General features: G+C 41.4%; 1 protein-coding gene across 1 annotated transcript in view; it reads right to left on the minus strand.

The window, feature by feature from the left end:
• Positions 1-18,192, minus strand: part of SLC27A4 (solute carrier family 27 member 4) — a 736,182-nt gene that overhangs the window by 622,534 nt on the left and 95,456 nt on the right. The window lies entirely within an intron of this gene.

Consider the following 18,192-nt stretch of genomic DNA (forward strand, 5'->3'; position numbering starts at 1 on the left):
ACTGTTATGTCTCATGTGAGCTTTGTTCTACATTCCTATAACTATCAACAGTACTCCAGAATATGGTTGAAGATTGACCCTTTCTACTGTAATGTTAACTACTATTTAACACTTGTAAAAGAAGCATAATGCATCAAGTCACTCTAGCACTTTGGCAGAATGCAGCCTGGCAGCTGTACTTTTTTCAGAATTTGTAGCATGAGAAAATTGTATTTACACCTGTCTTATGTGGCAAACATTACAGTTGACCATATCCCATTACATGAAAGGAGATGTGCTATGTCTTTACCAGAAAGTAATATTTCCTACAATTTGTGCAGTCGAGAGAAGTACTGTTTCTATCCCCTGGTTTAGATTTGATCAACTAACCATAAATTAAGAAAAGAGAAGAGATGCTTGATAGAAAATAAGCAACTGGTCTTTCAGCAACACACTTCTAAGTGCATGCTACATTCCATAAAACTTTGAAGTATTTCAGCATTACTGCATTCAAGGGAAGTGACACATGCATATAACCCACAAAAACCTACTCACATAATAAGAAAACCAATCAGAATTAATTAATTAATAACTGCATTCCAATTTAGGTTAAGTGAAATGAATATGAAATATTCAATTGTAAAATAAAACACATTTCTTTGAATATAAGCATCCCTGGGATGCATTAATGCCTACACTAAGTATATAACATTCTGAGTGAGCAGACAACACATGCAGAACTTATACCTTCTACCTCCTAATTTTAGTATTCCTACTGATTTTTTGCAGTCTTAAATAGTGAGGGGGAGTCATAAAGCTTACTTCAAAGTGTAGACTACATATACACTTTCTGTAAAAATTCTGAGCGATTAGAAAGCACAAACCAAATGTGGTAGGGATGTTCTTGAATATCAATGGTGTACATTTAATGTAGGCGTCAATGAATCTGGCCCCATATTTTAGTATCACCAACCAGACATTCTAATTTTTGAGCGCCGGCACTTTATTTTACCAACCTGGTACCTCGGCATTCACCTTCACTTCAATTAACCTCATTTAATAGGCAATACATCAATTAAATATCATTCCATCTAACTAAATACACATTAACAAAATACTTCCATATAAATAACCTGCTTAAATATTTATTAACTTATTTAAATATTCTTTACTTTGGGACACACCTTACAAATCCCAGATGAAAACAGCTCTTTATGTCCACTCAGTACATTCTCTGGTTTATGCACATAATTCAAAATCTCTTTTAAATTGTCGCTTCTTTTATAAGAAAATGTGACATGTTGTGGAAACAGCTTACCTAAAACTTCATCATTACTAACTATAAGACACAAATCCCTAATAAAATCCTCCAAAATTTGGGAGAAAGGAGAATATCTGGTAACAAAAAAATATTTTTTCTTCACTTCTAGCCACATCAAAATCACAGACTTCACGACTCAATTTACCATTCTACATCCTCATCTTTTACCTTCCAACAAACATTTTTTAGCTTTGCTAATTTGTTCAGCAGTATAACCTCACTCTTTGAGCCTACTTTCTATTCTACATGATTCCTTTTCCCTCAGCTTTACATCAAATGTATTATCAAACATTCTTACACTCTCCAAAGGGCAAGGAAGCTAATACATGGGGAGGATGCATACTAGTAACACTCAAAAAATTACTCACTACCGTCTGCTTTCTAAACGGTTTAAAATTAACAGTTGTCCCCCTCCACATAGCGAGTATCATCAAAAGACGTAATGCTTTCTTTACTTAATTCTTAAGAGAAATTGAGTCCATGGGGGTAATTATTAAGGGCCTCAAAAAATTCAAAAAATTCACACTCATCTCTCCTACCAACAAAAATCAAATCATCTACATACTGTTTAAATATAACGTGCTCGGTATAAAATTTAGTAGGGCACACAAACTTCTTTTCAGAGTCACCCATATAAATCACTGCATAAGTAGGGGTAAACAATGACCCCATTGCAGTTCCCTTCACCTATGGAAAAAAAAAAAAAAAATTCCGAATCAAAAATAATTGTGTGTCAGACAAAACTCCAACAAAGAAGGTAAAAAAGAAGTACAGGGTCCCTCCCCCATCTTATCAGTCACAGCTTCAAGTCGCCACTTATGTTGACTATTTGTATATAATGATATGATACCCACTGTTATCCAGTAATAATCATCTTTCCAAATCAAACCTTTAACCTCATTTAATAATTCTTGAGTGTTACGTATATGTGCAGGCACTTTCCCCAAAAACTTTTTTAGCTGAAAATCCAAAAACCTACCCACATTTTGCAAATAGCAGCCTACCCCTGAAATAACAGGCTTACCAGGGGGATTTAGCAGGTTCTTATGAACTTTGGGGACAGCATACATTCAACAGGGTTCATAGGTTTCTTAATAAAAAAGTTTTTTTTAATAGCATTAGCACCAAGAAACCCCAACCTCTCTCCCCTCTCCAAAATCTCAGGCACAACAATTAATTGGAGAAAATATGCTGCCAATTGTGTTTTAAATTGGGTCGATGGAGGTGGTATATATTATAGGGTCCAGTTATTTGGTCCCTGCATGGTTTATAGGTCAGACAAAATGTATGGCTAAGGTCCATATAATGGAGCACTAAGGGGACATAAGGAATCAACATTTAGAGAGTCCGTTGGCAGAACATTTTATTAAAATGCATGGAGGTTCAGACGCAGGCTTCTTCTTTTGTGTACTAGCACAACCCTACCTTCCTAGGGGAGGTGATTATCTTAATAAATTAATTGAGCTGGAAATTAAGTTGATATTAAATTACAAAACACTGCCCCCCCAGGGGGTTGAATCAAGAAGTAAATGTTTTTTTAAGTGGAATATACAAGTTAGTCAATATTTAGGAAGGTTATTTATATGAGAATATTTTGTAAATGTGTATTTAGTTACATGGAATGATATTTAATTGATTTATTGCCTATTAAATGATGTTAATTGGGTTTGCACCAGCATAAAAGAAGTACATGTGAACTTTTTTATCAAATCCTGTGACAGAGAATGGCCGAGGTACCAAATTAGTAAAATAAAGTCTTGGCACTGAGCAGTTTGAATTTTTTTGTTTTCTGTAATTCTGAATTTTTGTAATGATACATTACTCCAGCCTTAATACCATTATAGTCACTATTCTGACAACTTAAGAAGTTTTCCATTACAGGGATATCCACATTTTGATTTTTGGGATTTCTATGATGTTCTTTAAATCTCAGGTACAATGGCAGTGTACAACATGCAAAACAGTTTTTCTAGTACAAACCAGAAGAATCACTGACAACCACAAACACAAATATGTTTTGGGACAATATTTGTTGCTATAACAATTGTTTCTTCAGTGTGTCTACAATGATGAAGTACAACAAAATCCTGAATATTAAAATATTTAGTAAATGAAGCCATAACCTTTTTTTGGTAAAAAATAAAATGCCCTTATTTTTCACTTTGTGTTAATGTGGGCCAAAATTGCTTCACAACTTTATATAATTCATCCGATCATGTACTATTTAAACAATAATCCTTGACTGTGTGTGGGTATATCAGGATTTGCCAACAGTTGGTATGGTTTGATCATGAGGGTGAAGCCAGGATGACTACACAAAGCCAACTATAGGAAATCCCCACAAACAGTTGTGGATTATTGCTTTTACAGAATAACATTATTTAAGAAAGAAATGATTTCCCTTTCTTAAATAATGACTTTGTATACTGGCACTTCAGTCTTCTGTGCTGATGTACTGCGTATGGTAGTCCACGCTTGCACAGTACATCTGTACATTGTAGGAGTAGCAACGCAGCAAAGAAAATCTCAGTTAAAGTTTTTTTTCATGTAAAAAAAAATATCAGGATTTACAAGAGCAGCACAGAAAAAAATGAAAAATCAAGTAGGTTTTAATTTTCTTTAATTTTGCAGAACATACCGGATTTTTTGCTGCCCCCTAGCACATAACAATAGAAAGTCTGGACGTTCAATGGTACTTCAGCAGCCAGACTTTTTTCTATTGGTATATGCTCAATTTACAACAGGCACATTGGTTGGGCTGTCCAATCACTGTGCTCGTTTTTGAATAGCAATGACCAGTTACTACATAAACTGCATTACAATATAGAGTTTTTTATTACTTGAATTTACACATTTTAAATAAAGTTACTACTCCAACAATTATTATAAATCATATATTTTCTGCAAGTCTTCTAAGTATGCCAATATGGGTCCCTTTCAAAGATCAAAATTTCAGGACATCAAATCACTGATCTGTGAAGACCAGATCAAAGTTTTGAAATAACAAACCTTGTGAATGCAGATCGCTGTACAGTGTGGAACGGGAGCTTTACCATTCTCTTCACTGTAGTGCGTTCTCAGAGTTGGCATATTTAAAGTAGCAGGGGGTAGCTTAACAGCAGTGTCCTTTCAAAATTTACTTTTATTTTAACGTCCATATAAGGTTAAAGCCATGTAACCTATTAACGGTTTATCAACCTTACTAGTAAAATTCAGATTAAAATGACTGTTCTACATCACCTTCTCATATAAAATAATAAATCTACATATCTCATATATAAAATTGCATTATTTCAAAAAATGAGGTGCTATAAAGAGACTTGGTCTCAAATACACCCTTCAATAAATTAGCATAAGAGGGCATACAACATGCACCCATTGCTGTATCCCATTTTTCAAAAATAAAAAGATTCTTACCAAAACAAAAACTAATTCACAACTATAGAAGCAGAAGGTCCTGGGTCCAAAAATAAGATAAGGAGTCAAGACCTGCCCCATTACTTAACACTGGTACACAGTGTCTTAACATCCATTGTAAGCTAGCAACAATAAACACCCAACCTAATTCTATAAATGTTTTTAAGTACTACTGTGGTATCCTTTACATATGAGCCTGGCTTCTCAACGTATTTTGACAAATGTCTACTTATTATATATCATGTTTTTTTTTTTTTCAAAAATGGCCTGAAAGCCAGTGATAAATTGGTCTACCTTGTGGATTAATAATATTTTTATGACCATTAGATAATAAAATGTCATAAAAAATACTGTTTAAATGACATTTTACCAAACAAATCAGTCATTTATCAATTCCATTATTATTTGCTCTTGTATAAACACCTTTACTAATAATCTTGTATCTCTATCAACTAAATGTTTCAAGCACATTCTGTAATATTGTCGAACATTTATAATAACTATATTTTTGCTCTAATATAAAGGTTTAGTAATGAAAACTTTATTATTAACCAATTTTTTCAATGCCCTTTATTCATTTTTAGTTGTACTGCATTATAACAAACTTTTTATACTACAATTATGTCTACAAATATTCAACCTGTCATACTCTATAACTGATAAAAATCATTAATGCACTTATTTACTGAAGTGGGCTGTAAAATGTTCTTTGAAACAATCAGAGCAACATAAAAACTCATCAGATTAAATAAAATAAAGTTCAATGTGCAAACTGCACCACTTTGGCAAGCTTTAAGTACAAACAACTCCCAGCAGAAGCACAGACTTTTGGACCTCCATATCAGATTCAGAAATGCTAACCAGTTTTAAACCTTCACACAAAGAAGCACAGTCATTTAACAAGCCCCCCGCTTAAAAAAATCATACATATATATATATATATATATATATATATATACACACACACACACACACACAAATATGGATTCACTTCATAATCTCAAAATATGAAACATCAAATTTCAGTATCTCGAAACTATGAAACCGAATCCACAAAACACCGAAACTACAAAACCGCGAAATTCAAAACACAGAACAAACCGCATACACTACATCATACATACATCACAACATAAACAAACAGAAATTACACACATACACAACTCATACACACACAAGCAGGGGGGCAAGCCTCCCTACGCCCCCCACACCCCCCTACTTATATATACTAACTCCGAGATCGCACAAACAGGAGACAAAAGCAAACTCACACACGCACATTCTCCAGTCCCTCACACACACATCAAACATATCAACACACTCTAACCCCCACTCAAATTCCTTACAAAACACTTGCATACCTGACAAAACACCTAGATCCACACACGGCATCGTGCACCATAAACACACAATCCCGGACATCACGTAGCGCAAGGCCATAACCGCAAATTTGAGATATTCTAATTCACGATTATGAACTTGCTCTATTTTAAACATTCGGGTTTATAGTCTCGAGATAATGAAATTTGACATTTCAGTATTTCAAGATTATAAACGGCTTTTATGCATTGCTTCTGAGAGGCACTTTGTCCAGGACTGTCTTGTTTTATTTTTTTGTTAAATAGTACAATCTGACATCCATGGTTGAGAATACATAAGTCAGTTTTGAACAGAGAGAGACAATCTTAATTCTTCACAGTAAACATGGCTTCTGATTATTCTAATGTATTACTACTAGCTGCAAAAAATGTACAGGTGTGCAAAGTGTTTCACAGCCTTGAAAGCTGAAACAAACTTAGCACTGCCACACAGCCAACAACTTTAAAAGCTGTAGATGCTTCTCTCCGCCACATTTATTAATATGTGAGCACAAAGTGTACTATAGCTTTTAAAGCTGTAAAATTGCTGCCAAAACTATTCTGTGGAGGTTGTCATGTGTGCTGCAGAATGAAATCTAATCAGTGAAACTTTGAAAGGTGTAGAACAAAAGCTGGTATGCAGCTTTCAAATTTGTTTTGATCAGGTCTCATGGCAGAGCACATAACAACCATCTTATCATTTTGCTGAATTTAGAGGCTAATCAGCAACTCTACATACTGCAAGAAGGTAATTACAGTGCAGCTGATAGCAGCTATATGCTTCAAATAATGCAGCTGCCAAACAGCCATATGTTTAAAAGAACACTGGTCACCATTTATTTTTCTTTGAAATACTACACTCTACATTTGACCGCCTCCTCTAAACCTCAGTAAAAAGAGTGATAATTTGAAATCTTTTCTTAACCAAACTCACTCTCACTTGCCTGGAACCCCCTCACATCAATTTGCAAGAGACATAGCACTTGAATCTTTCACACAGCAACTTGTAAGAGCACTTCAGGTAAGAGAATACAACTGTTTCAAATAACCTGATGACAAAGTACAGTTTTGTACCTACCATAAATGTAGATGTTCGAGTGCTAATACAGCTGCAGTCATAACAGATGGGTTCTCCTGCCGTCAGGCGGGTCCTTGGTCAGCCGAATTCCAAAGTCTAGGTCCGGCGTCGGTTGTCGTCGCTTCTTCCCTGACGTCAGCATGACAGGGGTATAAAGAAACCAGCCGACGCCATTTTCTTCAGTTTTTCTTGCCCCAGATGTCAGGTGCCCCCAGAAGGAAGACGATACATAAATTTGTGTAATAATGCAGTGCAATATAATCAAAATACAGTAGTTGCAAGCAAATACATCATAAATGAATACCCCAATCAGGTTGTATGAGGATGTGTTATCCTATAGGCCTGTCCCAAGAGGGGAAGGAGGGAGGGAAACCTGGACTGCAGCTGTATTAGCACTCGAACATCTCCATTTATGGTAGGTACAAAACTGTACTATGTTCATCGTGCATACAGCTGCAGTCATAACAGACGGGTAGAATCCCAAAGCTTAGAAAGGGGTGGTAGGCACTAGGTGGAACTAGGAGGAGCCAAAATGCCCTGCAAGACTGCAGTGACAAAGCCTGCTCTAGATTTGGAGTATAATGGTAGGTTGTAGTGCTTGGAGAAGGTATGCACAGAACTCCAAGTGGCTGCTTCCAAAAGATCCTTGGTAGGAACTCCTCTGAGGAAAGCTGCGGAGGTGGCTGTGGCCCTGGTGGAATGGGTTCTAATGCCTACAGGTACAGTTTTGCCATGAAAGGAATAGCAAAAGCGTATGCAGTGGGCTATCCATTTTGAGATTGTCTGTTTGGAAATTGGCTTTCCTTGAGCTCCTACCGCATAGGCCACAAAGAGCTGTTCTGATTTTCTGAAAGGCTTTGTTCTGTCCAAATAATAAAGCAGTTGTCTGTGGATGTCCAAGGAATGTAGTAATCTCTCCCCTTTGTTTTGAGGATTAGGATAAAAAGTAGGTAAATGTATGGCCTGATTTAAAGCTACCCTGGATACCACTTTAGGCATAAAGGACGGGTTGATTCGTAAGGAAACTCTGTCCTGATGGAAGATGATAAAAGGCTGGACAGCCATGAGAGCCTGTAGTTCTGAAACTCTACGAGCTGAGGTGATAGCCAGAAGGAAAGCTGTTTTCCAGGACAAATATTGCAAATCTGATGAGGCAGCTGGCTCAAAGGGAGGCAAGGTCAGTTTTTCCAGAATGAAATTAAGATCCCAAGCAGGTATTGGTTGTTTCCTTGGAGGTCTTAAATTCTTAGCCTCTCTGAGGAACTGTCTTAAGAGAGGGTGAGAGAATAAAGGTGGATCAGTGTTGTATTTTGCAGAAATGGCTGAGGCATGGATTTTGATGGAGGAGAAAGAAAGTCCACTGCTTAGCAGTTCAGCCAAATATTGTACTATTTGAGGTAAATTCAGTTTTCCAGGATCCTGGCCCTTTTTCTCATTCCAGACACAAAAACGTTTCCATTTTGCAGAGTAAGCTTTTCTAGTTGATGGCCTTCTGGCCTCCAAAATGACATCCTGCACCTCCTTGGAGAGTAGGGCCTGTTTTGATGCTAAGGAATCTTCCATGCGGCTAGAATGAGTGTTTTTAGCTGGCTGTGAAGAGTTTTGAAGCTGTGCTGAGTCAGAAGAAGAGGCATTAGAGGCAGGGTCCATGGTGGCAAATGCGTCAGGCTCCTCAGGAGTGGGTACCAGTGTTGCCTTGGCCAGTCCGGAGCAATGAGAATCATCTTTGGTCTGTCTGCTCTGGTTTTCAACAGAACTTTGGGCAGCAGAGGAAGAGGTGGGAAGGCATAAACTGTCATTGATGTCCAACTGAAAGAGAGAGCGTCCACTCTCCAGGCCTTTGGATGGAAGATCCTTGAGCAGAATTTTGTCAATTGATGATTTTTTTGGGAGGCAAAGAGATCAATGTCTGGCCTTACCCATTCTTGGATTATTTCTGTAAAAACGTTTGGATGCAATTTCCATTCGTGTGGATCTGTCATATTCCTGCTTAGGTTGTCTGCCAGCGTGTTTTCCTTGCCTGGCAAGTACTGTGCTTGTAGTTCCATTTGTAAGTCCATGGCCATGTTCCAAAGTGACATGGCCAGTCTGCATAGGGGGTAAGAATGTGTTCCTCCCTGTTTGTTTAAGTACCACATAACTGTGGTGTTGTCCGTTCTTATCAACAGTTGACCTGGTTGTAGAAGGTCCTTGAAAGCTATAATAGCATTTATTACTGCTAGCATTTCTTTTTGATTGATGTGAAGATGCTTTTCTTTTTGGGACCATTTTCCCTGAATGCACCGATCTGTCATGTGCGCCCCCCAGGCGTAGTCCGAGGCATCTGTTGGTGTTGTCCGTTCTTATCAACAGTTGACCTGGTTGTAGAAGGTCCTTGAAAGCTATAATAGCATTTATTACTGCTAGTATTTCTTTTTGATTGATGTGAAGGTGCTTTTCTTTTTGGGACCATTTGCCCTGAATGCACCGATCTGTCAGGTGCGCCCCCCAGGCGTAGTCCGAGGCGTCTGTTGTGATGACTTGATTTGCTTGAGGCTTGCTGAATGGAAGACCTGTGTTTGTTTGGCATGCTTGAGCCCACCACAGAAATTCCTTTTGCAGACATGAATTAGTGGTATTATTGTTTCCAAACTGTGGCTGTGTTGAGACCATATGTCTTTCAGGTACCATTGTAGTTTCCTCATATGCAGCTTTGCACATGGGATTAGTAAGATGCAAGATGCCATGAATCCCAGAGCCTGCAGGATTTTCCTTGCAGTCAGCCTGGTGCAATTTGCTAGTGTTCTGAAGTATTGAATTAGTTGCCCCTGCTACTCTGGCGTGAGGTAGGCCATCTGGGTGTTTGTGTCCAAATTGGCACCCAGGAAAATTATCTTCCGAGAGGGTATTAGCCTTGATTTCTTTTTGTTGACTGTGTATCCCAGAGAGTTCAACAACATTATTACATAAGCCAGATGTTTCAGAAGAATGTGCTTGCTGTCCGCTTGGATCAGGCAGTCCAAATAGGGATATATTTGTATCCCTTGAAGTCTGCAGTAGGCAATTACTGATGCCAGGCATTTTGTGAATACTCTGGGCACAGTAGATAAGCCAAAGGGCAATGCAGAGAATTGATAATGGGTTAAACCTGTAAGAAACCTGAGGTACCTTCTGCAATTTTGTCTGATTGGGACATGCAGGTATGCCTCCTTGAGGTCCAATGTTACCAGCCAAGACTCCTTGCCCAGCATGGGAAGAAGTTGCTGTAGAGTGAGCATCTTGAATTTTGGTACGAGTAGAAATGTGTTTAGGATGGATAGGTCCAAAATAGGTCTCCAATCTTTTCCCTTCCTTGGCACCAGAAATAGCCTGGAATAAAAACCTTGACCTTGTTCGTGCGTAGGTACCTCTTGAATATCTTTCATGTTTATGAGATCTGTAATTTGCCTTTGTGCCTCTGCCCTTTGATTGTGTGGCAGGTTTGGCATGCCTCTCATTTTTGGAAGGGTGTGAAAATGGAATTTGTAGCCTATGTTTATAATGTCCAGGATCCATTTGTCCTTTGTGACAATATGCCAATTTTTTGAAAATAATGCCAGCTTTCTTCCTAAGGGGGCTGCCATTTGAGACTTGGTTGGCATGCAAAGGGGAAAGTCATGGGTTTGCTTTCTGAAAGATTGCGAGTTATCCTCACCACCTCTTTGAGTAGGAGCTTGCCGTTTTCTGCCTCTAAACGATCCTTGGGATTGTCCTCTGCCCCTCGGGTGCCTGTATCTGCCTCTTTGGGGTCTGTCCGTGGCAGGAAAGGACCAGTTTTTGGAAGGCCAATTTCTACTAAAACGTGGGGGTTGTACCTGTAGAAATTCTTTCAGAGTTTGCATTGATTTAGCCTTTTCCTCCATTTTCCTTAACACCTCCTCAGCATTAGCACCAAATAGTACATCCTTTTGAAGAGGGGCGTCTAGTAATTTAGCTTTGACATGATCAAGGAAGGCTTGTTCCTTGAGCCAGGCATGCCTACATATGACTGATCCTGTAACAGCAGCTCTACATGAGGCCTTTAGGAGCATCAAAACCACATTGTAAGGTATGCTTAACCACTTGTTCTGCACTATGCATCAAATCCTGCAACTCCTTCAAGTCTGGTTGCTCAGGTTGTGACATTTTACTTTTCAATTGTGATAACAAAAACTGTTGGTATTTTAGCATATGAATCTGACAGTTTAAGGCCCTCATGTAGAAGGTAGCCGAGGTATATACCTTTTTTCCCCACCTTTCTAAGGATCCGGAGTCTCTCTCGGAAGGTAATGGATTTTTAGCAATGGAGGCCTTAACTCCCTTGGGGCCCTGTGAGATGGTTTCTGGGTCAGCAGCATGGCTTTTGTATAGAAATTGGTGTGAGTCGGGAAACCTGTAGTACCGGTCAGGCTTAACTGGAGCTGGAGGTACAGAGTCCGGGTTAAGGCAAGCCTCCGAGTAAACATCATCTAGGATGTCCAAGACAGGAGGTATAGCCAGAGGCCTGTGCTGAGGTAGCAAGAGAAATTCCCTGAGCCTTTTCTTGGAATCTGAATAATCTTGGCCTTCCCAGTGGAAGTGTTCCCTTAAGGTATGCAAAGTTTCCCCAAATGAGTAATCCTCTGGGGGGGGGGGGGACAGAAGGGATGGACTCCTCTGCATCAGAGTCTTCAAAAGGGGAGTAAGAATGTTCCTGATCATCAGAATGCTCTGAAATAATGGAGCCCTGATCAGAGGAGGGGGAATCTTCCTCCACTCTGGGCCTTTTGTCCGGTGGGGGCTGAGAACCTCTGATAAGAGTAATTAAATCCTCAGCCATTTTAAGCATCTGTTTCTTAGGCATGGGGCCTGGAGATGGGCCCTGTGTAGCTGGTCTCAGAGTGCATGGTTGCTTTAGACTTTGTGAAAGCCTTGATGGAGAAAAAAAGAGGAAGGTCTGAAGACACCTTGAGTGGAGGTGGACCTGTCCACATTCTGAGATTCAACGCCAAGAGTGGCTTCGGTATCTGTAGTCGGGGTGTGGGCCGAGGAGCCTGCGACCTCGGGCACAGGAGACACCGTCAAAGAAGTGTCGTCGGTAGTCAGGGGCTGCGTAGGCGCCTCGCTGAGAACCGGACCACGTGTAGTCGGCTTTGGCATGGTGTCGGTAGAGGCCGCGGACCTAGTGTGTCGGTCCTTGTCTTTGCGTTTTTTAGAAAAAAACGGAGTCGGAGTATCCAATGACATAGTATAGTTAAATGCTTTCCCAAAATAATGCTGGGCGAACTCCGCCCGACGCTTAATAGTGTGTTTGTTGAATGTAGCACAAAAGCGACAGACCGAGACGTCGTGGGGTCTGGGCCTAAACAAGGTATACAGAGGGAATGGAAATCCTTATGCGGTATTTGCTTCCCACAAGAAATACAATTATTAACTTTGTCTGACATCGGTCTGAGGCAAGAAAATTTTCCCCAACGGGGTACTTAGCTTTTAAGACAACTTCGGTTTCCAAATTTTCGTAATCTCAGGAGCTGGCCGACCGGCACTTGCGAACTGCTTCTGCTTCGGGCACCGCGCGGCAAGTAAGACTGAAGAAAATGGCGTCAGCTGGTTCCTTTATACCCCTGTCGCGCTGACGTCAGGGAAGAAGCGACGACAACCGACGCCGGACCTAGACTTTGGAATTCGGCCGACCGAGGACCCGCCTGACGGCAGGAGAACCCATCTGTTATGACTGCAGCTGTATGCATGATGAACATCTAATGTAGATATAATTATCATTAACCAATCAAAACATTACCTCAGTTACTATAACGCTAAATAACGGATGACAGCACTAATACAACACAGATTAACTGTGCAGAAGGCAGCTATAACTACTTCAGTTGGCGTTATCTTACTGATCTGCTGCACAGCATTTGTCACAGTCTTAAGCTGTGAATTCAGCAGCCATAATTAAATACATTTTCTCATATCAGATGATAAGCCATGATAAGTCCTAAATTGAGTTATCTTCTCCACCAATTTACATTTGGTCAAAAAACTTAGAAAGATCCTGAATTTGGAATGTTGTCATACTTGCACCAGCACACAGAATCATGTCTCACACATCATATATACAAGGACGCGTCTCCTGAGCCCACCAGTCTGACCCATACCACTAGTGAAAAAGCTTCCCAAAAATCAAGAATTAATGCTGAAGCTCTAATAGCTAACAACTAATGAGTTCCAATAGCCAAAGCTGGTTGAAGAGCCAACTTCCACAGAGGGAGACAGAGAAAATTATTTTTGTCCCATTAAGGAGTGACTTCAATAACAACAGTTATGTCTTAGGAGTATCATCTGAGCTATGAGGGTGTCCTCTTTGATGGGTTCTAACTCAGCTAAATCCTAAGCAGTAATTAGGCAGTAACCATCAGAGTGGATGCAGATGGAGGACCACAAACAAAGAGCTCAGAAAGTAGAGTGAGGAGTAGAGTTTTCGAACATTGGATATTTGAACAATATTAAGTGAGACTGCATGCCGCTACCTTCATCAGCTTTTACTTCCAAACTCTGCAAAAGTATAATGAAAACCAGGCGATGATATACATATGTGACACTGTTAACACTGAAATGCACCGATTATACATACACACTGTAATATAGAGACAGGCATGCTGGAGACATCAGCTCAAACAGAATATACGCCTTTAACCAAGTTCTTCATCATTTCCCATGCTGCAGTCATAAACCAGTCTGCTTTTCTTTCAAAATACTCTCCATTCATTGCAAAATTTGAATTTGAAATAATACACAGAACTGGCTTTCTTCAAACTTGTTCAGCAAAGAAAATTAGAAGTTATGTACCTACCATAACGTTCCATGTTAGTGGTCTTCTCTCGCCTTCTTTCTTGCTGGATGGGTTCGGAGCCGATCCTCGGCTCCGACTCGGCACTTGCTAAGCTCGAGAGTCACTTTTACCAGCTCGAGGCAGCCCCATATCCCATGATGCAAGGCGGTAATTACCCAGATCTCGTTTGGTATCTAGAGGAAAAACTGCCTGTAAAAACTTTCCACTAAGGAAAGAGAAACACTAACCTAAAAAGGCTGTAATGGAAACCAGGTAATCAAGGACAAGAACTATCAGATGTCCAAGGAACAAGAATCTTCCAGAGAAAAGGGGAGATCAAGGTCTGTCCAGGCTAGGGGGACAGGAGGGAGGGACGCAAGAAAGAAGGCGAGAGAAGACAACTAACATGGAACGTTATGGTAGGCACATAACTTCTAAATGTTAAGTTGTCAATCTCGCCTTCATTCTTGCTGGATGGGACCGCGTCCCTAGCACCTCTATCCTGGGTGGCTCAATGGAACAGACTCTTGAGAACAGTGTAACCAAAGCTTGCCCTGTCCCTGGAGGCCAAATCCAATTTGTAATGAGAAACGAAGGTATGAGGAGTGGCCCAAGTGGCTGCTGCACAAATAGTATCTAAGGGTAGTCTAGCCTGAAAAGCTGTAGAAGTGGCTAGACCTCTTGTGGAATGAGCTTTAGGTTTTGAGTTCAGCTGTTTGCCCCTAAGCTGATAAATGTCAGAAATGGTGGAAGATAGCCATCTGGATAAGGTCACTTTAGAAACAGGGAGACCTTTTTATTTTCAGCATAAGAAAGGAAGAGCTGATCGGACTTCCTAAATTGCTTTGTTCTGTCCAAGTAATATCTGAGTTGGCGATGAACATCTAGGTAATGCAATTTTTGTTCTGCCCTGTTAAAATAATTTGGAAAAAATACAGGAAGATCAATGGATTGGTTTAAATTTGTCTTAGAAGCAACCTTGGGCAAAAAGGATGGATTGGTTCTCAAGGATACTCTGTCCTTATGGAAGACCAAATAAGGGGGACGAACACAGAGGGCATGAAGTTCAGACACTCTTCTAGCTGAGGTAATAGCGACTAGAAAAAGTGTCTTCCAAGAAAGAAACTTTAGTGAACATGAAGCAGCCGGTTCGAAAAGGGGAAGTATCAAGGATGTCAGCACTAAATTTAGGTCCCACTGTGGTGGAGGATCTCTAACAGGGGGTTTAAGAAAGAACACTCCTTTGAGAAAGGCTTTACAAAGTTTGTGGGACATAATGTTGTGGTCTGCAAACCCGACATGGAAATTTGAGATTGCTGCCAATTGAACTTTGACTGTGGAAGACGAAGAACCGGAGTGAAAAATTTCCGCTAGGAAATCCAAGACCGACTGAATAGGGGCAGTAAAGGGGTCTATGTTCTTAGATTTTGCCCAAAAGGAGAAGCGTTTCCACTTGCTAGAGTAAATCCTCCTGGTAGAGGACTTAAGAGAAGCTACTATGATATCTCTAATGGGGTTAGAGATCATAGGAAGCCTGGCTAAGGAAGGAAGTGGAGCAACCAAGCTGTGAGGTTGAAGGAAGGAACGGACCGGTGCAGTTGACCCGATTGGTGGGTCAGAAGATCTGGAACTGGGTCCAGATGCCAAGGCTGCACCAAAAGATGGTGATGAAGGAACAGGAACCAAATTTGTCGAGGCCAGTAAGGGGCAATGAGAATCATTTTGGCTCTCAAGACGGTAGCTTTCTGGAGTACTTGTGGTATCAAAGGAAAGGGAGGAAAGGCATAAAGGAGTCCCCGGGGACAATCTTGGGTAAGAGAGTCTCTGGGGGGAATGGCCCGGAAGTGGGAAGAGAGAGAAGAAGTCTGGGCATTTGCTGTTTTGAGGTGTAGCAAAAAGATCGCAGCATGGGCGGCCTCACTTCTGAAAAATCTCCTCCACTATGGATTGGTTGAGACACCACTCATGAGGCATGAGTATAGCTCTGCTCAATCTGTCCGCTACTATGTTGGTTTTCCCGGGGATATGTGTTGCTACCAGAAACCGATGAGAGGAGATCGCCCATTGCCAAAGTCTGAGAGCTTCTCGACACAAGGGGTAGGACTTGGTTCCGCCCTGCTTGTTGATGTACCACACAACGGACATGTTGTCCGTGTGAACTGCAATAGTCCCTAAAGGAAGAAAGTCATTGAGGGCTTGCAACGTTAAAAGCACTGCTCTCATCTCTAGGACATTTATGTGCAGGTGGTATTCGAACGGTTGCCACGTGCCATGAACCATCCTGCCCTGATAATGCCCCCCCCCACCCGATCAGGGAGGCATCCGAAGTAACCGTGGCTACCGGGGCCGGGGAAACAAATGGTCTGCCCTGATGGACTAGAGGAGAGGAAGTCCACCAGGATAGATGGTTCTTGCAGGTTTGTGTCACCAGGATCTTGTGACGCATGGGAAGATGCTGGAAGGACCATTGGGTGAACAACATCCATTGTAGGAGACGCATGTAAAAACGGGCCAGAGGAAGAAGTGTGATGACAGCTGCCATGAGGCCCAACACTTTCAGGACCAACCTGGCTTGTACCCTTTTGCTGGATAGGATGATCCGAATGTGGTTTTGGATATCTAGGATTCTCTGACTTGTTAGGTTTGCTGACATCCGAGTAGTGTCTAGATTTGCGCCTATAAAGGTAATAGATTGGCAGGGCGATAAGGAAGACTTTTCGAAGTTGACTGAAATTCCTAAGTGACCACAGAGATGTAGAGTGTAATCTCTGGCTTGGATAAGTTGATGCCTGGTGGTGGCTGAGAGGAGCCAGTCATCGAGATATGGAAACACCTGGAATCCTTGACGTCTCAGGTGAGCCGTGACCACTGCCATGCATTTGGTGAACACTCTGGGGGCTGTAGTGAGACCAAAGGGCAGGGCTCTGAATTGAAAATGACTGGTCCCCAGCAGAAAGCGGAGAAAACTTCTGGAGCGTCTGTGGATTTTTATATGATAGTACACATCCTGAAGGTCTATGGAGCACATCCAGTTGTCTTTGCCCAGAAAGGGCAAAATCGATTGAAGTGTGACCATCCGAAACTTTGTCTTTTTGACAGACTTGTTGAGCCTGCTGAGGTCTAATATTGGTCTCCAGTCTCCCGTCTTTTTGGGGACCAAAAAGAACCTTGAGTAGATTCCGGACTCTAACTGATCTTTTGGTACTGGCTGGATGGCTCTTTTCTTTAGAAGCTTTGACACCTCTAATTTTGCAATTTCCCTTAGACCGGGTGGCAGGCCTGGAAGGGAACCTTTTTGAGGGAAGGGGCTTTCCTCAAAAGGAATCTTGTAACCCTCGGATATGATCAACTGTACCCATTTGTCTTGAGAGAGGGATAGCCAGGTTTCTGGGTACAGCGACAATCTTCCCCCGACTGCCTCCAAGGGTGGGCAGTCGGGCAACACCTCAGGGATGCTGGAAGGGCTTGTCAGAGAGAGGCTCTCTGGAGCCCTGGTTCTGCGGACCCCCTCTGCCCCTAGGGCAGCGTCTGTTATTATTACCCCCTCTGCCTCTGGGGGTAAACTGACCACGTGCGTCAGGCGTGACTCCCTGTGATTTCCGGAAAGTACAGTTTTGTACCTACCATAAATGTAGATGTCCGATAGGTATGCATCTGCAGTCATCACATATGGGTTGTCCTGCCTCAGGCAGCCCTTCGGTCGGCCGGATTCCAAAGTCTGGGTCTGGCCTCGGCTGATGTCGCACTTTCCCCGACGTCAGAGCATCTGGGGTATAAAAGCATCAGCCGACGCCATTTTCCTCAGTTTTTCTTGCCCCAGATGCCAGGTGCCCTCTAAGGAAGGCTAAAATTTTGAGATATGCATTGCAAAAACAAATCCAAACATGCACAATTCTATAAAAACAAATACACCATAATAGATCCCCCCAGCTAGCAATAAGAGGGGTAAGTACCCAAGAAGTATACCACAGAGGGGAAGGAGGGAGGGTAAACCTGACTGCAGATGCATACCTATCGGACATCTACATTTATGGTAGGTACAAAACTGTACTATGTCCTTCAAGGATGCATCTGCAGTCATCACATATGGGTAGAATACCATAGCCAATCTGGGGGTGGAGGTACTAAGTAAAGGATGGTGTAGCTAAGATACCCTGCAGGACTGCCGTAGCAAAGCCTGCTCTGGATCTGGAGTATAAAGGTAAATTGTAATGCTTGGCAAATGTATGCA

Source organism: Protopterus annectens, chromosome 16.part0 (genome assembly GCF_019279795.1).
Source record: "Protopterus annectens isolate FY-2018-M chromosome 16.part0, PAN1.0, whole genome shotgun sequence".
NCBI classification, from domain to species: domain Eukaryota; kingdom Metazoa; phylum Chordata; order Ceratodontiformes; family Protopteridae; genus Protopterus; species Protopterus annectens.